The sequence below is a fragment of the Ailuropoda melanoleuca genome, chromosome 6 (assembly GCF_002007445.2).
Source record: "Ailuropoda melanoleuca isolate Jingjing chromosome 6, ASM200744v2, whole genome shotgun sequence".
NCBI classification, from domain to species: Eukaryota; Metazoa; Chordata; class Mammalia; order Carnivora; family Ursidae; genus Ailuropoda; species Ailuropoda melanoleuca.
Genome location: NC_048223.1, coordinates 14,885,074 through 14,899,259, shown reverse-complemented (window position 1 = coordinate 14,899,259; position 14,186 = coordinate 14,885,074). Strand labels below are relative to the sequence as shown.

The window sequence follows — 14,186 nt, the reverse complement described above, 5'->3', positions numbered from 1 at the left end:
CAAGTTTTCACAAGTAATTATAAGAGTACAGCCCTGATCTTTGGCCTGCCAGCCCATGTTCTCGTCCACTTTATTTCCATTTTTGCTTATTGCAGGAAGCAACAAATATTAGTTGGAGTGCTTGGAGGTTGATAGATGTCATTTGTGAGAATTTTTTAAACTCAGAGTTCACATTAAGTTTAACTGTGAGCAAAAGCAGATTTTAAGGTAGGCCTCAGAATTTACCCAACCCCTTTCCCTTCATTTCTCCACATCCATTTAAACAGGTATAATATCTGGAATCCCAAATTGAAAGAAAGCTTTTTCTAGCATGATTGACACACTTACTGTTGGCTTAAGGAAATGGGGGAGGGAATGAAAAGAAAGAGGGTAGTGGAGGAAGAAGGGAGGTAGGGAGAGAAAGAAAAGACACAAACTCTTACTCCCAGCTTTGTGACTTGGAGAACATGGTAACTTTTCTCAACACCTAATTAACATAGTAGGTATGGACTACCTCAGTAATTAACTTCTGTTCACTTTTAGTTGGTGCCACTCATTTAACATTTAAATGCCAGCCTCAGTGGGAAGCTGAGGTTTTTGTGAAAACTGAAGCAGTGAAAGGGGAAGTTACCTAAAAGGTGCACCATGGCCTTACCTTTAGATTTTAGGTCTTTGTCATAGGAAGAGAAATTTCAGGAAGGTGGGAAAAGGGCTTCCACTGGATGCTCTGTTTTTCCATCAAGACCCAAACAAGGCCTAGTTTCCCTTTTGAGTTTCTCGAAGTCCCTGAGCCCCCTAGGACTCCAAAGAGTTTGAACACTGCAGTTCCAGGTACAGGTTAAAAATTTTAGCCCTGGACCCTGCAACCAGGTCCCTTTAATTAGAGTGTGGCTGGGCTGGCTTCTTTAGGCTGCCACTTTTGAATGCTTTCCACTAATAGAAAAACTGATGGAGCTTCTCCCAGGGTGAATCTGATCAGTTGACCACACCTTGCTGTCACTGCTAACCTGGCCATACCTTCAAATCTCTGTTGACTTTGAGGACTTGTTGGCCTATTCTTTGCAAGTCACTCAACCCAGCCATCCTGCCCACTTCGTAAGTATCTGGGTCAGCCATGCCAAACCCTAGTCTTTGTGTAGTTTTATATACCTCTGTGGGGGACTGTTTGAGGATTTAATGAACTATATGCATGCAAAGGATTGGTATCTGACATTAAGTCTACTTACTATCACCCGAACCTCTGTAATGGCTTCCTGACTGACCTTCCTGCTTTCACCCTGTCCCCCTATAAGCTATTTTTTTTTTTAAGATTTACTTATTCTAGAGAGAGAGCAAGAGAGAGTGCATGAGTTGGTGGGGGGAGGGGCAGAGGGCGAAGGAGAGAAGCAGACTCCCTGCTAAGCAAGGAGCCCAACTTGGGGTTAGATCTCAGGATGCTGAGATATGACCTGAGCTGAAATCAAGAGTTGGACGCTCAATGAACTGAGCCACCCAGGCACCCCCTGAAAGCTATTTTCTCTGTAAAAGCCAATATGATCTTTTAAAGATGAAAATTATATCGTACCGCTTCCTTGCTTAAAACCCTCTAGTGACTTCTGAATTTTGTCACACTGAATAAAACCCAAGCTGCTCACCCATGCCTGCATAGCCCTGTATGATCTCGCCCCTGCCTCCATCTTGAATGTCATTCTGTATAATTTTGCCCTTTCCATTCAACTGCACAGATCTTTTTCTTTTCTTTTCTTTTTTTAATACTTCCAAGTACCTGCTGACATTGGCATGTGTGTACAAGCTATTTCTGCTTCCTAGAATGCTCATCCACTGGTCCTCACATGATAGCTTCTTCACACCATCAGATTCCAGCTGAACATCTTAAGAGGCATTCTTTAATTGTTCAAGCTAAAGTAGCTACCTATCACTCTTCATGTCTCATTTGTTTATTCATTTTCTCTCTACTCCCACTAGAAAATAAGCTTCATGAAGTCACAGGGACCTTTCATGGCCTTTTTGTTGGTTTTTGTTTTTATTTTTGTTTCCCCCATGCATGCAATGGTACCTAGAACACTGTAGGTGTTCAGTTAATATTTATTGAATAAATGAATGACACGTGGTAAGTGTTCAATAAATGTTAGCTATTATTAATTATATTAGAGAAAAACAAAAAAGTGAAACCTTAATATAATTGGAGTTCCATTTAGTCCTCATTCCATGCAGTGATATATTTAGAGAAACAACTGGGACTGAAAGCAACAAAAATCTTTACTCCCACAAGAAAATATCAAAGGTGGGAGGGTATATTTTTCATTTATTTCAACACTTGGTAAAATCCTGTCTTGCTATCTCTGTTGCTTACAGTACTCAACACTCATGGCAGTTACTCCACCAGTATTATCTTCCTGTCTTCCTGCCAACTCCCAACCAAAGAACTATCCTCAAACAACTGTAACCTGGCTGGAGCCATTTTCTGAATCACCATAACAAAAGCCTGGAGTGAAGCAAGCACACTTGGAACCTGGTGGTGTGGGTGGTGGAGGCAAGACTGGGCATATTCATAGGTTAACAATTTTGTACCTGGTACTCAATATGGCAAAAAGTAGGAAACTGAATAAAGATTTTAATGAATTCTAAACTAAATGATATTTAAAAAAGACTATGAAATAGCTCTACTTAGGGATCACTGAATCCCACAAACTTTTTACTCAGAACCAAATACACAAAAGATAAGTCTCTCCATTTTTAGTATCCTGCTACAAAGCTTTGGACCCAGGATAGGAGGAGATGTCTATTATCACAAAGTTCCTCTTCACTTAGAACCTTATGGACTCTGATTAGATGATGTTAACTTGCTTTATTATCTTGTTTTTAACTATTGTGGATTAGAAACCAAACCTAAAAGCGAAGGGGAACTGTTACAGGCAAGAATAGAACTTGATATCAGACTGCTTGATATAAGCAGACCAAGATGAAGAATGATCTTACCATATAGTCATAACAGTGACTCTGATTCCCGAAGTGAGGGTCAGTCATATTTAGTTCCTTAGTGGGTTCTGACTTCTAGAGCCATCAGTGCTCTCTGAAGGCTCCCTTAGGTCCAGCACACATTTGTAAGACAGACCCTTAGAATCATAAGATGTGGTCTGAAGGAAGTAGGACTTTACTCTGCAAAATTGCCAGGTCTGCCAAAGCAGCTTTCTGAGCTCTTGGCTTCCTTAGCACAGTGCTCCAACCAGCTGACCTCAACTGACTCATCAGATTATAAGAGAAATTGGGAATAGAAATTAGTTCCCTGGGGGATCCTGGCTGTATAATAGCTATCATTTGTATGCAGTTAAATGATTTGCAGAGTAGCACAGCTCAGAGCTCCCAGCTGCATTTTGTCTATTTCTGGAAGCGTATGAAACAGTTGGCTGGGAATGTGGTTTCCAAAAGGTAATGTGAGCATTATAATAACATCTGGGGCTAAGTTTTTCTCCCACTTCACCTGACCAAAATCTAGATTTTGGTCAGAAGTCCATTCTGCATCAAAGGAACTTGGGTTTAATGGCTATTGTCTGCTTCCCAATGCTTGCCTGTCAGTTCTCTTGTTTCTACCTGCCAGTCTTGAGCCTCTCAGCTTCCATCCCCCTAGAGAGTGCCAAGAGACATAAATATTCATGAGGGAAAGAGAGATTCAGAAGGCTGAGGTCAGGGGAACCCTGTTTCTCAAATGGGCTACTGGCTTCTTACCTTGCTTTACTTTTCCTCTCTCCCATCCTCTTAGAGCAAATTGTCATATAAAGTGGCCATTATCTATCTCCTCCATCCAGTAGGGAAACGGCAATGTGATAGGCAAGAGCCAGGAGAGGTGTGGGAACCACACATGATCCCCTGGGATGGCACAGTGTTTCTCAATCCAGCTTATACTAATGATGGCTAAATTGTCCCCAAATTCCTCCTATACTCCAGGAATTAAAGAGAGTAGAATAAGAAGAGCAGAGAATTATAGGTGGTAATGGCTGTCATGGTCAACGGTGGAGGGATGAGGGAAGGAGAGGCTGTTGCTATTTGCCCTAGCAAGGCCATCAACAGCTCTGCCCTAGGGAAAGTCATTTACAAGCTCACACCACTGCTTCCTCTGATCCCCCAAAACCTTTCTGCACCAGAAACCGGATTAAAAGGAATGAGAGTTGCAGCCTAGAAGACTGTGAGAGAGGAAGCATATTTTAGCCCTTTGCTTCCCTAAACAGTGGGAGGGTAATGCTCAGTGGCCTGGATCTAAAGGTCTGGAGAATTTTGACACTGGGTAGGCCATCCTTCTCTACTCTCACCTTTCACTTCCCTCTGAGTCCCATCAACACTGGCTGCCAGGTTTCCAAAGCTCAGGCTTCTGGCAAAGCCCCAGTCTGTCCCACACCAGGGACTTGTTCTCTGACAGCTATGTGTTTCAGCCTCAAGTTCTGATTTTTAGTTTTGTCACTATTCTAAGCAAGGATTTTGCCTGTTACTGGTTACCCTTACCTAGGTTTCATTTTGTGACTTCCCATCAGAGATGTTTAGTTTGATTATCTCTTTATAGTGCTCCTTTCCTTTTCTCTGCATTAGAGTTGGTCTCTTAAATCACCCTAATTTATAGAACAACCATGAAAACCATCTTTATGTGCCTGCCTTTGCATGAACTGTATTTAGTGCCTTTATCTAACTATGTGGCAAGGATAATTTTATTAATCTCAGCAGACAAAACCAAGTGTCAAGTCATAGCAAGGGTGATACGAGCAAGGATTTCTCCCTGATTTGACCTAACACCATGAAGAGTTTCTTGGCTCCTTTAGGTAATGGAATACACCAGTGATTCAACACCATCCTTAACCCAGCCAGTCTCATGAGGCATGTATGGAAAGCCTGATACCTTGAACAATTGGCAGTCCCCGAACAGTGAAGACCCAGTAGTCTGTGAGAATGAAGAGCTTGTGTTGGAGCTTAAGAGGCCAGCAGGAGGCTGTGTGATATAATAGAAGGAACACCGAACTTGTATTGATAGTCCTGGGCTTAGGAGCATCCTTACTCTGCCAGCTTGCCACATGATGTAGTCAAGACTTTTAACCTGATATTCTTCAGGTGTTAATGACTGCTGCATATCAGGCACCATGATTGGCATTGCTGATAGAGTTGGGAATGTGACAGGGTTTTGCAGCTAAGTGTGACAACCCTAGATATATTACGGGGTTCTTATGAGAGTCATTTCTTTAGTTAACCTTAATTGTTCACAATATAAGTATTATTTCTATGAAAAATAACATTAATAACAAATATGTAGATCTTCACAGCAGGTTTAGGTCCTGATAAGCCCATCGTAAGTTGAAAATACATTTAATAAACCTAAGCTACCAAACTTCATAGTTTAGCCTAGCTTACCTTAAACATGCTCAAAGCACATAGCCTATAGTTGGGCAAAATTATCTAGCTTAAAGCCTATTTCATGATAAAGTGTTGAATATCTCATGTAATGTATTGAATACTGAAAGTGAAAAACAAATTGGTTATATGAGTACAGAATGGTTGTAAGTGCATTGGTTATTTATCCTAGTGATTACATGGCTGTCTGGAAGCTGCAGCTCACTGTCCAGCATCACAAGAGTACAGTATAGCATACTGTTAGTCTGGGAAAAGTTCAAAATTCAAAATTTGAAGTTATGATTTCTACTAAATGTAACACTTTCATACCATTATAAAATTAAAAAATCTTGAGTTAAACCCTCCTAAGTCAGGGACCATTTGTATTTTAAAGTCTACTTGGGAGATGGTTAATGTTTCCAGCCAGGGTACCATATTGAAAAAAGTACAGAGCAATGTAGATGGGGAATGCACATTATCCTGTGGGAAAAGATTTTTTACTCATTTATACTCATAAAATAGCAAAATGAAAAACATTACTGCCATTGATATGAGAGATATAAGGTGCTTATTAAAAAATAAATTTCATGAAACTCACTTGTTTCTTTTAAAAGCCATTTTTCTGTGATCTTACTGAATACCTGGGAAGACTGCAGACTTATGATAAAGAACCTCTGTTTATGTAGCATATTTTCATATCACTTCTAGAAGGGTCAAAAGCAGCAGAGCAGAGTGGCCTGAAGGGTTGAGTTGAGGACAATCTTTAGATCACCCTTCCAGAGATGAAGGGGCTTTGTGAGAGCTTCTTTGCTTGTTTGGAGCCCAAGACACAGCCCTTGGGATCCTCCTGAGAGAATAAATACCAAAAGTAGATTAGGTCTGGGCACTCTTAGATGCAGTACACATTGAATGATTCAAAGTAACCGAGAAGAGCATTTTAAAATCATTAATTATAAAGAGAGTTTACAAATTGATAAAAAGACATTATCCCATTAAAAACTCTTCATGATGTATTGGTAAGTGAAAAAAAGACTATTAAGTTTCTTGTATATGTAATCTTTTTGGAAGAGAAATATTTGCAGGTGTATAGAGAATATTAACTGGTTATCATTGAATGATATGATTCTGGGCTTATCTTTAAACTTCTTTGTATTTTTCAAGTTTTCTGTAGTAAGCATGTACTTCTTTTAGCCCCAGAAAAAGTGATTATAAACAAAATCCTAAAATATTATCTATGCAGGAAAGGGACTATGTGCTGTTGACTATTTTATCCCAGTGTTTGGAATATATGTTAAAATCACCTAGAGAGAGCTTGTAGAACTACAGCTTTGTGAGTCTCACCCCTGGAGATGCTGACTCATTTGGACTGGAGGAGACATGGCTGCCAAGGAAAGTGGAAGCAGATTCTTGACTAAGTCACACTAAAGAGTATCAGAACCATCATTTCCCGTATAAACTCCAGGTTTATTGTAGCACAGGGCAAAATCTGTATTCCAGCTGAAACTTATCATTTAATTTCCCTCTGTCTTAGTTTCAGTAGTTGTTCTACCTGGCAAGGATGTATCTAGTTTAGTTTCCCCTTTTAGGCTCGTGGGACTTGGAAGAGACAATTATCTACTAAATACCAGATGGCTGTGTAGATTAGCCCCAGTGAGTAAAAACAGTGATTTGAACAAAAGACATGATTAGCTGATTGAATAACCACAGGCCATCTCAGTGCAGGTGTAGTAGAAACCAGGGTGGGGTCAGATACTAACACTTCTGTTTTCTTGGTTTCATTAACAGTGCACTCATTATTTCAGTACTCCTCTGATGTTAACAGTAGGGAGACGTGGAGAGAGGGATAACTTATATACCACAGCATTCATATTTTTTTATTAAAATAACGTTTTCCTTAAAATTTCATGAAAAGAGATAACTTAATGTTATTTCTCCATCTACTTGTAGAGAACTAATAGTAGTGTGTGCTTCCTGGGAGATATCTTCAAGAATTCCAAACTAAGCATTTGGCCCATTTATGACTATGATAGAAAAACTAATATTCACACTGTCCACCTGTGCCTACACAAAACTATGTTATATAAAAGGCAGGGCTACCCAAATGCTTTAGACTACCATTCCATTTTCTGCTTAGTTAAAAAAACAAACAAATTGAAAGATTCTAAGATGCTGCCTGTTGAATACCCTGCTATAGACTCCAGGATCTCCGAGCTCCCAATTAACTAAGGTATAAATGGGGAGAGGAAGGATCACAGGTAATTTAAAGTATAGTTAAACCAAAACTAGTCAAAATGTAGTACCAACATTTTAATTGTAAATATACTTAGTTTAAAATGTATCCAATATTCAGATACACATTAACATTCTAAAATGTCATCAAAACATAGATAATTTAGGTATTGTTGGTATGCATGCAGCTGAATATCATTTTGCTTCCTCATAAGGAAATGGTCAAAATATTAAAATCAGAGTTTTTAAAAGATCAAAGTCTGGTTTTTTTGTGGAGAAAGATATCCCCAAAACATGATAGACATATCTATTCATTAATATGTATTTCCAATAGTAGACACATTCTAAAACATAGTTATTTGTGCAGAATTTTGGGGATTTTGTTTTTGGACAAATTCATTATGCATACCTTTTGGGTATGGTTAATCTTCATACTTATTTGTCCACTTTTAAATATTCAACAGTTAAACCTCATATCACCCTGGCCCATGTTCCTATCATTTAGGTAAGTGATGGAAGATGAGGCAACTAAAAGCAGTGGGTGTTATTAGCAAGAGACAGCTCTGTGAGGTGAGCTGGTCATCAGTTGATTCTTTTTCATTATCTCACTCATTTGTAAGCCTGAGGTCATTGTTTCAAGCTTTCTCCTGACATCTAGATAACTCACCACCAGATAGATGGTGATGATGGTAGCTGGCTTTCCATTATAATCTATGCCTCCATTATTGTCATTTGTCCACACTTGCTAGATACATGAGAGAAGATAGCAAAGCTATAGAATAAACAGATAAATGTAATATGATTTTAGAAAGTAACAGTTTTGGGGCGCCTGGGTGGCACAGCGGTTAAGTGTCTGCCTTTGGCTCAGGGCGTGATCCCGGCGTTATGGGATCGAGCCACATCAGGCTCCTCTGCTTATGAGCCTGCTTCTTCCTCTCCCACTCCCTCTGCTTGTGTTCCCTCTCTCGCTGGCTGTCTCTATCTCTGTCAAAGAAATAAATTTAAAAAAAATTAAAAAAAAAAAGAAAGTAACAGTTTTACTTGAGGATGTTGAGGGCAAAATAATGTAAACAAGTTTTATTGATGATAAGTTTAAAAATGTTTTATATTAAAGTGATATATACATATTACAGAATATAAAGCAAAATGTGCATGCTTTTTAAAGATGAAATGGGAGACTTCAAGAAAATTTCCTGATTAGACCACTTTCCACTATACTCAAGACTCCAAAATGGGAGATTGGGGAGGAGGTAGAGTGGTATAATTAGTTCAGTCTCCTCTCCTATTAGGTGTTCTGGGAAAAGATTGAGAAGCACTGCAAGGGGGCATGAAGAAAAATAGCATAACATTTAGTTAAATAGATGCCCATTTAGTTACAGTTAGGATGGGACTCCACTGAGTTACACTTTTTCTGAAAAAGCCTAACTCTTAAATGAGCCAAGCATAAATCGCTAATTATCCTGTTTATGAGGATTTGAGATTTAGAGAATAAAGAAATACAAATGGCTAAATTATGACAATTTCCTGTTAGAGAACCATTACTTTCCTCATTTACTTACTATAATGTCTCAGTTACCACTTTGGTGTCAAAAGTTCCCATGACTTAGGCGTACCTGCCATCTTGCTGCTAAAGATTCTCCATACACTTTGATGATGATGATGACAATGATAATGATAGTCAAGACCTACATTGTGTTTATTGTGTACCAGGTGCTGCTCTAAGTGCTTTGCATTTAGTCTTCACTACAACCCTATGAGATAAAATTATTCCTGTTTTTTCCATTGTACAGATGAGGAAGCTGAGGCACAGAGAGTTCAGTAATTTTCCCAGGACATGTTGCCTAGGGATGGTAGAACCAAGATTGGACCCTGGGCAATCTGGTTCCAGAGTCCTACTTTTAAACATCAGCTTTCCTGCTTCTCATCACAGAAATTATTTAACACGTAGTGTTTACAAGGGTAGAATTCATGAAGTTGTTGAAAGTGATGTTAAAGAACTGCTTGTGTTACATGAGCAGCACTAACAAATGAGGATCTGGTAGAATTAGATAACCAGGACACAGTAGGTGCTTCCAGAAAGAATCATTTTGCTAACAAAGGAAATAAAATGAAGCCCTGAAATAGATTTTTTAAAAATCACTTTCATTATGATGCTCGCTTCAGCACATATACTAAAATTGCAATGATACAAAGAGGATTAGGATGGCCTCTGTGCAAGGATGATACACAAATTCATAAAATTACTTTCATTATGATTGTGCTATGAATGTCCTGTATGAAGTAAAGGATGTTGTATGGTAGATATATTGGGCAGTTCTGTCGAGAAACACATATAGACACACTCCAGAAAGCACTCCATTTATTCTTTATTCAGAGAACTAGTGACCTTTTCCCAGTTGTTTTCAGATAAAGACAGTTTGTAGTAAGGGTATGCTTAAAAGTTAACTTCAGTCTAGTTATTGACACAGGAAGCTAGATAACCATAAGAAGTTGATGGTGCCAAGTGTCAGTAAAGGTAGAGAGGAGTCCCATCTGTGATCAGTTGTCCTATCCCAGAAAAGAAGAGCCTGAGTGGTTTTACCTATGCCCTGTCACTCTAGATTTCTTCATTTTTCTTAATCATAAGAGAAGAGAAAATCATTCAGGGGCTACATTGCTCCTTATGATTGCTCTGACCTTGGAAACCGTGTGTGTGTGTGTGTGTGTGTGTTTAATTTCACTCTAGTTGACAGCTTCCTTCCTTAGGTCTGTGTTTTTTGAGGGCAAAATCTGCTTGCTTTTTTTTTTTTTTTTAAGATTTTATTTATTTATTTGACAGAGAGAGACAGCCAGCGAAAGAGGGAACACAATCGGGGAGTGGGAGAGGAAGAAGCAGGCTCCTAGCGGAGGAGCCTGATGTGGGGCTCGATCCCAGAACGCTGGGATTACGCCCTGAGCCGAAGGCAGACGCTAAATGACTGTGCCATCCAGGCGCCCCCAAAATCTGCTTTCTTTCTTAATACCAAATGCTTAGGGTCACTTCATCACGAAAGTTGCCCTTCCCACAGTTTACACTCAGAGATTATCTTCTTATGAAAGACCCCATTGCAAAAAGAGAAACACTTTTAGGCACACTTAAGTGGAATGTATGAAAGATTTTCCAGGAGTGATTTTGCTACAAGAAAATTAAGCTTTGAGCAGACCAAATCCAGAAGCATGAACTTCAGTCAAACAAAGGAGGGGAGATTATTCATTATTACCATATTAATCTTGGACTTTGATCATTGGAATACAGATTTAACCAGCTAACCAACATAAAAGCAGTCTGAGTCCACTCTTAGGAAGTTCTCTTATCAAGTAGTTTGATAGTGACCAAAATTAAATTTCAGCTTTTATGCTTTGGGCCCTGAAGATAAGAAGATGGTTAATATTGAAACAGAATTTAAATATTCAGAAGTCTTTTTGCCTAGAGCATTGAGTCAAAGATATTGTAAGCCACAATGAACCTGTGGCAATAGCCTTTGTTTCTGAACCCCAAATCTTCTTTGCCTAGTACTCCACCTAGTAGATCACATCCTATCTAGGCAACCCAACTTTGGCTTGTTGTGCCACCAGGCTGCCACTTATCTCTCAAATGTGTCAAGGTCTGATAGTTTCTGTATGCAATTTTCCGCCAGCTTTTCATTCCAATTTTAATGGAAGCAGAATCCTTCCCTCCCACTGTAGGTCAGTTAACCAGATTGCATTGACAGCAGGGAAGATAAACTTTTCCCTTCAGGACTGCAGAATATAAAAGATTAAAATTTGCTTTTCTCCAGGAAAATTCATAGGTTTGAGTCTCCCCAGAGAGTTCTCTGATCTTAGATGCCAGTGGGCTCTTGAAGAAGACCTGCTGGGGATCATCCTTTAGAGAGAACAGTCTGAAATTCCAGTGTAGTTTTGTCAATGGCCACATCAATGCACTAGCAAACCATGAGAAGGAAATCCTAGGAATACCAGGGTCATTAGGTAGTGGCAAACTATTGTCATGTTGCAGTTGTGGTGTTTTGTTTTTTTTTTTTAAGATTTATTTTAGAGAGGGTATGAGTAAGGAGGGAGAGAGGAAGAGGGAGAGAAAGAATCCCAAGCAGACTCCCCACTGAGCATGGAGCCCAGTGCGTGGCTCCATCTCAGAACCCTGAGATCATGAAATCAAGAGTCAGATGTTAAACCAACTGAGCCAACCAGGCATCCCTCATGTTGCAGTTCTCTTTGCTCTGCTGGTTTGAAGGTTCACAGTAAGGCATTTTCTTCCCATGTTAAGATAGTCTTGTAGCCTTAAACACTGCCTAAGGTGTTTATTTCTGCTTCATCAAGCAAATCATTGTTCCCTTATGCAGCAGCATAGAGCCTGGCTAGAGGTGTGCTGAGTAAAGCTGTCCTTTCAGTGAAGCCTTCTGAAATCCAGGCATGGTACTCATTGTGTAATAGCACCCAGACCAAATATGTCTGTAGGAGGTGACCTCAGTTTTGTCCTTTCTTGAACCAGCATCTTCACTGTACTGTCCAGTCCAAACATTTTTATAGAAATAGCAGATGTTTATCTTTAGCTAGAAGTAGAGAAGCCTTTCTAATAACAAAAAAATGTTAGTTGGGAATGTTTGAACCCTCACTCTGGAATTTTGAATAAGTAAGTAAATATATACATAAAAACAAATTATGTTTTCACTGATATTATACTAATATATCTTCCCCTCCTCCCCTTTAAGTCTTGTCTCATTGCAGCCCATCATTCTTAAGACACGGTGGGCTTGTGGGTTTAGCATAGGAGACTGGTAAAACAGTGGGTGTGAAAGCAGGCAATAAGGAGTGAGGAGGCCCATTAAATTATTTTATCTGCTCTGTAGGTATAGAGAAAACAAACCTAGAGGGCCCAGCTATGAGGTTCTTCTATAGTGTGGAGACTGGAATTAGGAAAAAGGAAAAGATGATATGAGAAACAAAAGAAATGTCTGCCTCTGTCCTGGCTGGGGTAAAGATGGGAGAAAGGAAAATAAAAGGTGGGAGGGAGACAGAAATGTGTGCAAGAGGGGCATCTCCACAGTTGTTCTACACTTTGGTGTTGGGAGACTGAAGACTTCAGAGAAGTGCTGCAGACTCAGCATTCCGTCTCTGTGTTCTTATTGGGACTGTGGAGTGGGAAGGAGCACTGTGCTCTACAAACCAGTATGGAGCAGCTCAATTATCATGCAGCAAGTTTGCTGAGATGAGAAGCAGAAACATCACAGCTGATGTTGGGTTGGACCATTGGGTAGAGGGCTGAATGGTACAGGAGCACACTCTGGGGTCTGCAGCCAGTCAGAGGTGAGAGAAAGCTGAACAACAAAGGGGCATTGGCAAGACCTACCTGGGAGCATTGCTGGAGGTAAAAGAAGGGGCCAGCCTGGTACTTTAGCATCAGAGGTCAGAAAGACACATGGTGACAGGGAAGCTAGAAGCATTACTGCAGATCAGTGGGTGCCAGGCAATGCATATGAAAAGACTGGCACAATGCCTGATGATTACTCCCAACCCCCATTAGACGGTGGGGAGGGCTGGGTGGCATTATAGGAAGAGCGGAAGCTGTTAGGGAGTTTGAATATTTTCTAAAGGAGCTGTTTAAATTATAGTATTGAACTAAAGTGTAAACTGGATTGAAAATTTACTCACACTAAAAGGTGTTACATCAGATGTGATCAGAACTAATTTTTTAAAAAGTGCTTAAAAGAGTCATCAATAATTATATTTGTATATATCTTAAACATTTTAATTTAATGTAAATGTACATAGCGGTATTTTAATGTGGGGCCAAGACCTTTTCTTCGTATATTGTTCTTCCAATTAGAGTTCTTCTTATTTCTAGCATAAATGACACCTGTAATGCTTCATCTACAATTTAATTTTTTTAAGATTTTATTTATTTATTTATTTATTTATTTATTTAAGAGAGATATTGAGTGAGAGAGAGAGAACACAAGCAGGGGGAGCAGAGGCAGAGGTAGAAGCAGGCTCCCCCCGAGATGCCCTTCAACAGATGACTGGATTAAGAAGCTGTGGTCCATATATACAATGGAATATTACTCCTATCAGAAAGAACGAATTCTCAACATTTACTGCAACATGGACGGCACTGGAGGAGATAATGCAATAAGTCAAGCAGAGAAAGACAACTATCATATGATTTCTCTCATCTATGGAACATANAAAAAAAAAAAAAAAGAAGCTGTGGTCCATATATACAATGGAATATTACTCAGCTATCAGAAAGAACGAATTCTCAACATTTGCTGCAACATGGACGGCACTGGAGGAGATAATGAAATAAGTCAAGCAGAGAAAGACAACTATCATATGATTTCTCTCATCTATGGAACATATTTCATAAGAACTAGGATGATCGGTAGGGGAAGAAAGGGATAAAGAAAAGGGGGGTAATCAGAAGGGGGAATGAAACATGAGAGACTATGGACTATGAGAAACAAACTGAAGACTTCAGAGGGGAGGGGGTGGGGGAATGGGATAGACTGGTGATGGGTAGTAAGGAGGGCACGTATTGCATGGTGCACTGGGTGTTATACGCAACTAATGAAGCATCAAACTTTACATCGGAA

General features: G+C 39.5%; 1 protein-coding gene and 1 non-coding gene across 8 annotated transcripts in view; both read left to right on the top strand.

Moving 5' to 3' along the window:
• TMEM108 (transmembrane protein 108) overlaps positions 1 to 14,186 on the top strand; it is a 387,469-nt gene that overhangs the window by 169,653 nt on the left and 203,630 nt on the right. The gene's annotated exons all lie outside the window — the stretch shown is intronic.
• On the top strand, positions 9,729 to 9,832 carry LOC117802908. Its single transcript, XR_004626418.1, has one exon. It is a non-coding gene; the product is annotated as a U6 spliceosomal RNA (small nuclear RNA).